Source organism: Bactrocera latifrons, unplaced genomic scaffold, assembly GCF_001853355.1.
Source record: "Bactrocera latifrons isolate USDA-ARS-PBARC rearing strain unplaced genomic scaffold, ASM185335v1 scaffold_353, whole genome shotgun sequence".
NCBI classification, from domain to species: Eukaryota; Metazoa; Arthropoda; class Insecta; order Diptera; family Tephritidae; genus Bactrocera; species Bactrocera latifrons.
This window is the reverse complement of record NW_017536994.1, coordinates 270,329-276,425: the sequence shown is the minus strand read 5'-3', so window position 1 is coordinate 276,425 and position 6,097 is coordinate 270,329. Positions and strand designations below refer to the sequence as shown.

The 6,097-nt window shown below is 36.0% G+C and overlaps 2 long non-coding RNA genes and 1 pseudogene across 2 annotated transcripts; 2 read left to right on the top strand and 1 right to left on the bottom strand.

Annotated features, from left to right (window-relative positions):
* The first annotated feature begins 1,640 nt into the window (after positions 1-1,640).
* Positions 1,641-2,644, top strand: LOC108971695 (annotated as a pseudogene).
* On the bottom strand, positions 2,174-4,385 carry LOC108971696. Its single transcript, XR_001993564.1, has 3 exons — positions 3,250-4,385; positions 2,718-3,139; positions 2,174-2,306 (listed from the first exon to the last, which is right to left on the bottom strand). It is a non-coding gene; the product is annotated as an uncharacterized LOC108971696 (long non-coding RNA).
* A 264-nt stretch (positions 4,386-4,649) lies between these two features.
* Positions 4,650-5,176, top strand: LOC108971697. Its single transcript, XR_001993565.1, has 2 exons — positions 4,650-5,040; positions 5,099-5,176. It is a non-coding gene; the product is annotated as an uncharacterized LOC108971697 (long non-coding RNA).
* The last annotated feature ends 921 nt before the right edge of the window (positions 5,177-6,097 follow it).

The following is a 6,097-nucleotide window of genomic DNA, read 5'->3' as shown; positions in this document are numbered from 1 at the left end:
TGTGCGCGCATCGATCTACATGTTCATATACATTCACTTATACTTAAAGATACATACATATATTTGTATACATTGCCGAACAAATAATTCACAAGCATACAAACAGATATATGCGTATACATGTGAATATGTCATCAACAAAAAATGTAAAAATTTTTCAACAAAAACAACAACTGTCTAAATAGCAAAAGCATCACAAGTCAATATGGCAGCCAAATTGGCGAAGCCCAAATATAGTAAATTTTACAACAAAAATGATTTAATTCATAAACGCAGGCGCAAATTCCACAAGCGACTTCGCTCCATTCAAAAAAAACAGACGCCGTAACATTTCTCCGAGCATGCCTTTGCCAGCAAGCGTCTTTTCGCGACGATGGCAAAAGCTAAACATCATAAATTGAACATCTGTCTGGTATTTGTTCTAAAAACGAAGTGATATTTGTCAATTCTAAAATATTTTTCCGTGGCTCGTAAAAATCAGCGTCAATATGTATGAAAGCTCATACAAAAACATATATGTGACCTACGGAAAGGGGGCTTAGGTGTCAAAAAATCAATTTTCACTTTTTAGTTGATTCGGATGGAAAATGACGAAAATAAACAACTTATTTTTAACAGCTGTTTCCCAGAAAACTAGTTTTCGCACGTTAGCTCCCTTTTCGTAGACCAGGTCACATATTTGTATATACGCTAGCTTGTTGGCAAAGCTGTTCAAGCAGCAAGGGAAGCGGTAACAATCGGGGATCGTTTGTTAGTTTTTTTCGGCACWGCTCGGATTTTCTACCAACAACACAACGTTGTGGCACTTTGTCGTCGCGTCAGTGCTTCGACAGATTGACTCTTTGAATATGTATGTGGCTCCCATTTGCTTTCGTAAACATACAGACAAATGTGGCAGAGAAATAATATATGTATGTATACGCCGATAATATAAAAAAGTATGCATATTTTTGTCTCATTCTTTCCTGGCTTCATCCTACACATTTTCGTATTTGTGCCTCTTACCTGTCGTTTTTTCCGTTGCATCCGGTTTGAAATCACAACGATTCTAAAGAAGTTTCACTTCAAAAAGCTTCGGCCTTTTTCAAAACTTCCAAACAACAAATCTTAAGACTGACCTAATTGACATTGCTATTTAGTTTTCTTACTCCTAATTATAAAGTTAGCTGTACGCTTATATATGTATGTATATAAATAAATGTGTGTTTGTATATACGATCGTGGTACCGTATTTTGTTATGCTATTTTGCATATTTTGTATATTTGTATTTATAATTGCAAAACAGAAACATTTATTTTATTATTTAAAAAAAACTACTTATTCTTACATTAAGCTGTAACAGCCTGGGAGTGGGGAGTCATCTGATGACACAACTCCCCAGCGTTACTGTTAGAACTCTTCTGAGTTTTTGTATTTACAATTTTTATCTTAGTTGTTTCTTCTACCATTACTAGAATTACGACTTATAGTATGTTTACATACAACGAGATTATCGCCATTAACGAGATTAACTCGATAATCCGTAATTAAGAAACGAGATTTACCGTACAAAATTCCTCCCTAGTTAATCCGAGTATAAAATTATTCTCAGATTACACAACTAGATATTCGGGGTTATTCCTAATTTTATCGATAATTTTTGCGAAAAAGAGGAGAAATGTCAAATGACAAAGTAAACCAAAATGGCCGACAGCGTGGAAAAGAGGTTGGTAAACGTGTTTTTAATAAAGCTATTATTTAAAATATATGTAAATTTGTTAATTTTTCAGGAAAAAGTGATCAACTTAGAATAAGGAAGAAGTTGAACTTATTTCTGCTTGTGGGAGGAAAAATTGCCACAGCTTCGTGGTATAAAACGCAATTCCCACGTTTTCAAGGATATGGCTGCAGAAATGGCCACAAAGGGGCACGTATATTTCGCGAATGAAATTCGTGTGAAAATACACAACTTGACAAATAAATACAGGTAAGTTTATTTAATATGCATGTGCATTTCATATAAAAGTTTTCAAAAAATTTGCAGAGATGAGAGGAAATCTATTGGTCCCTCTGGCGGCAGCCCTTCGACATGGCAATTCTACCCTTAAATAAATAGTATCCTCGGGAGCTATAAAAGCTTCAATTTGGAAACATTGTTGGAGGATAGCACAGGTTAGTAAAATAAAATAGAAATTTAAAAAGTTTATATTTATTTTTATAAACTAATTTATTACAGTTCACAAAGTTGTAGACTGTGCATCACCCGTTAACAGCTCTTCCATTACGCTGGATTCGCAGGAAGAATTGCCGTTTGTTGACGAGGAACCTGCAAGAAAAAGAAAAAAACATATTTCAAACAAAAATATTCAAAATGAATTTTTGGAGGAATTCCGGGCTCCAAATAGAAGAATTGCGGCGGAAATTGAAGCAATTAAAGAGGATGGCAGGGAAGCCTTTGAAATTGAAAGAAAAAGAAATGACATCCTCGAAAAATTCTTGGAAGCATTTAAGGAAAGCATGTAACAACATATCCTTGAAAACGTGAGAATTACGTTTTACACCACGAAGCATATGTATATCTAGTCCAGGAAAAGATTGTTTTTATTCCATATATATATATACATATATGTATATACATATTGAATGAATGAATTAGTATTGTTAATGTGTGATATATTAATATGAAAAATGAATTTACTGAAAAAATGAACTGATAAAATAAAACACATAAACTTACATAAAAATAGAGCTATAGACTTTCTGATGTTCTCTGCATTAGGGTCGACGGTTCCAGAAATGAATAATGGATCAGGTTGCTCTCGTGGGTGTGCGCTTTCGAAATTTGTTTGCATTTGCAACCATTTCGTGTTTATGCTATCATTCATTTCATTTACAAAATCGTGCAAAAAGCAAGAACATTTTATTATTAATATAACGTTTTTAATATCATTGTCAATTCCTTTCCCTATCCTTCTAAACGTCAGAACGTCAGAGAAACAATCCTCCTGCAGCACAACTTCGAACTGGCTCTGGACAGCCCCCTTTAGTTGACTCGCAACGTGCTCTCCTAGAGACCATATTAATATTGCCATTCATGGCAGCACTGCTGATCAACGTCGCCGAACAGAGATGATTAGGAGTTGTCTCACTCTGTGCGACCTGCATGAGAAGCTGTTGTTAATGGGATTCAAAATTTTACGAAGCGGCACATATCTTCATTTACTTCCACGCGTTTCCAACACTCAAGAGGGAAGAAGGCACGTACTTACCGTACCCGTAAAGTTAGCAAGACCACAGACCGAGATGCACAAAAAGCACGAGGATGGGGAATTTTGCACTGCTACAATCAGGTCATCTCTCGCGTCGCTTCTGTTACCGCAGCAAATATTCGTTCTCTCACAAGACGACAAGGCACGTATATCAATATTATATATAGTAGTAGTATATTTTAATGCATATGGAATACAGAATACTTTTACCTGATCATTACTGGGTCGTGGCAGAGCGGCACAAACTTATTCCTTCTGTATATGTCGGCGTCAATATGGAACATAACAATTTCGGTAAGGTGTTCGCTGTTGGGTACAGCGGGTCGACATACATATCCATAAGAAGCGGGAAACATGCATCCTCCCCTTTTATCAAAACCTTCATTCAAACCCTTAATGATGACAGAATCGACCAGCGTGAAGCCAGTGATCATCATCTTTGTAGATGGTGGGCAGGATAAAAACCCGCGTTATCATAAAGTCAAAAATTTTGCGATTGAACACTTCAAAAAATACAACTTGGATGCCCTGTTTATAGCGACTAATGCTCCTGCGCGGAGCGCTTATAACATATCCGGCGGAGTATAGACAGCCCGAAGATCGCATGCAGGATCCAGCAGAACCAAATCTTTTTTCAACGGAGTAAGTAGGTACTTTTTGGGCGAGTGAGAGACTCTCGCGATTATTTTTGGTTTGGGATTATAATAATGGACCGCGACTCGCAGCGCCCCTCTTTACTTTCTATGGCGCACCAGGGCGCCGTGGCGCATAGTTTAAAACTTGTAATATTTTATTTGCATGGTGAAATTACTCTAACTGTAATTTATTTACTCACGCCCGTAACCCATTGAAGTTGGCTTCGTACACGTCCATAAAGTAGGATGGGTACTGGTACTAAGAACCGGGCCATTTTTCATTATTTCTTATTTCATTAGTTGTTTCTTAAAATATACAACAATATTTATAATGTAGGTACTTAGACTGAGACTGACAATTAGTCTATGCATTATTCGCATGTATAATATTAGTGTGGATTATGATCGCAAAGGCAATTAAATTAAAACCAAAGATAAAAACTATAACTTTTTGCGACTTTAGGGCTAATTATAAAAATTGATTGTTACGTAACGTTTAAAGGGAGGGGGGGCGGTGTGGAGGTTGGTTACAGAAAAACGTTACGTAATATTTGAACACTCCCTTACACCGACGCAGTTGATTTTGATTTATTTATTTTTTGATAAAAAAGAATTATGAAAATCCTCACAACAAACCAATTATGGCAAGATTATATATGAAATTATGGCACCACTGTTGTAAATTTGAATGGGCATTATTGATTCATGCAGTGATCGTTTTCGAATTATCGATACTCTCGAGCCCTCAAAAAAAATAACCCTGGTCGGTCCAACACTGGGGTGTTCATAATTCTTTTGTGAATGATAAATTTTTCTACTATGTATTTCTCAGTTTTCTCATTCATTTAATGTTGAGAAAGATTTAAAAACAAAAAATTTAAGATAATTCCCAACAAAATTGGACAGTGTTTTCAGAAAAGCCGCTCTGCTGAACAATTACCATCAATCTAAATAATTTTAAAATTTTTTAAATTTTAATTTTATTTTTTAAAGAAGAGAACAAGTAGGTTAGCACGTTTCCTGCAAATTTCAATTAATCAGGTGTGTTGCGTCATGAATTCTGATATTATTCGTTCGATGTTCGAAACCGATTTTATCAGGTTTGTTTTTAATATTGCGTTGTTATTTCTGTGTGCTGTTAGACGGTTGAAAATATGTAAGTTAAGAAATTTATTTATTTTATTGTTACGAACTAATTAACTTTATTTTTATAGGGGAAAACAAACGAATAATAAACAGAAAACAAAATACCATGATAAGTGAAATTAAGAGGAAATTGGCTCACAACCAAATTAAAAGTGGATCCACAGGAGGCGACCATTTTTCTAAATATCAGCTCACTCCAAATTAATAAACTTTTGTGCGTATTTGTGGCATTTCGCAAACTGTAGACGACATACCGGACGTTTCTCTTGGCACCGAATCTGTCAATGAGCATTTGACTGTAACAATAGATGTGAATGTAGATCCCTCATAGATATAAACAAGTAGAAAACTGAAGTTCTAATGAATCAAACTGACAAAAAGATGTCGACGTGCTATGTGGTACCGTACATAGAATGCAAAAATTAGAGTGTCTAGTAGATCGGTTTCAAATATTTGTTTAAAAAATTTACCAAACAATAGAACTGCAGACGAAAAATGCTAGTAGCTTGAGGCGTATATACTAGGGTGGGTCGATTCCGGACTTTTTTCAATTCGGGACTTCTAATAATACGGAAAAGTTGCCTTAGTACTTCCTGATTCCATTGCAACTTTTTGTTTTGAGATCGGATTGCATCTTCAACCCCAACTCCGGCCTTGAAATTTCGGAAATTCGCCTAAAATCGTGAAATTGTCTACCTAGCGCCTGAAATACGCATCTCATGTCAAAATGTATAAACGGAAGTTATTTGTCACCTCATTTGCTACCGAAATGGTATATGATCATGGCCGTAGGACGAACCGTTCCCGAGATACGAGGGAAAATGCGGCGTGTCACAGCGCAAGGTGAAAATCGCCTTGCGGCCACATTTCTTGACGTTGATTTCTCCGAGTGCTATCACTCACATTCATTCACCTACGTCAAAGGACACCTTCGGATAGGTCTCCACACGAATATTTTTTCATCGAGTTCCTTCACTCTTGTCGTTGATTTCGCCGAGTGCTATCACTTATATTCTYTCAAYWGMACACAGAACTCAAAATGTCTGTATCTAAATTTAAATTTAGAC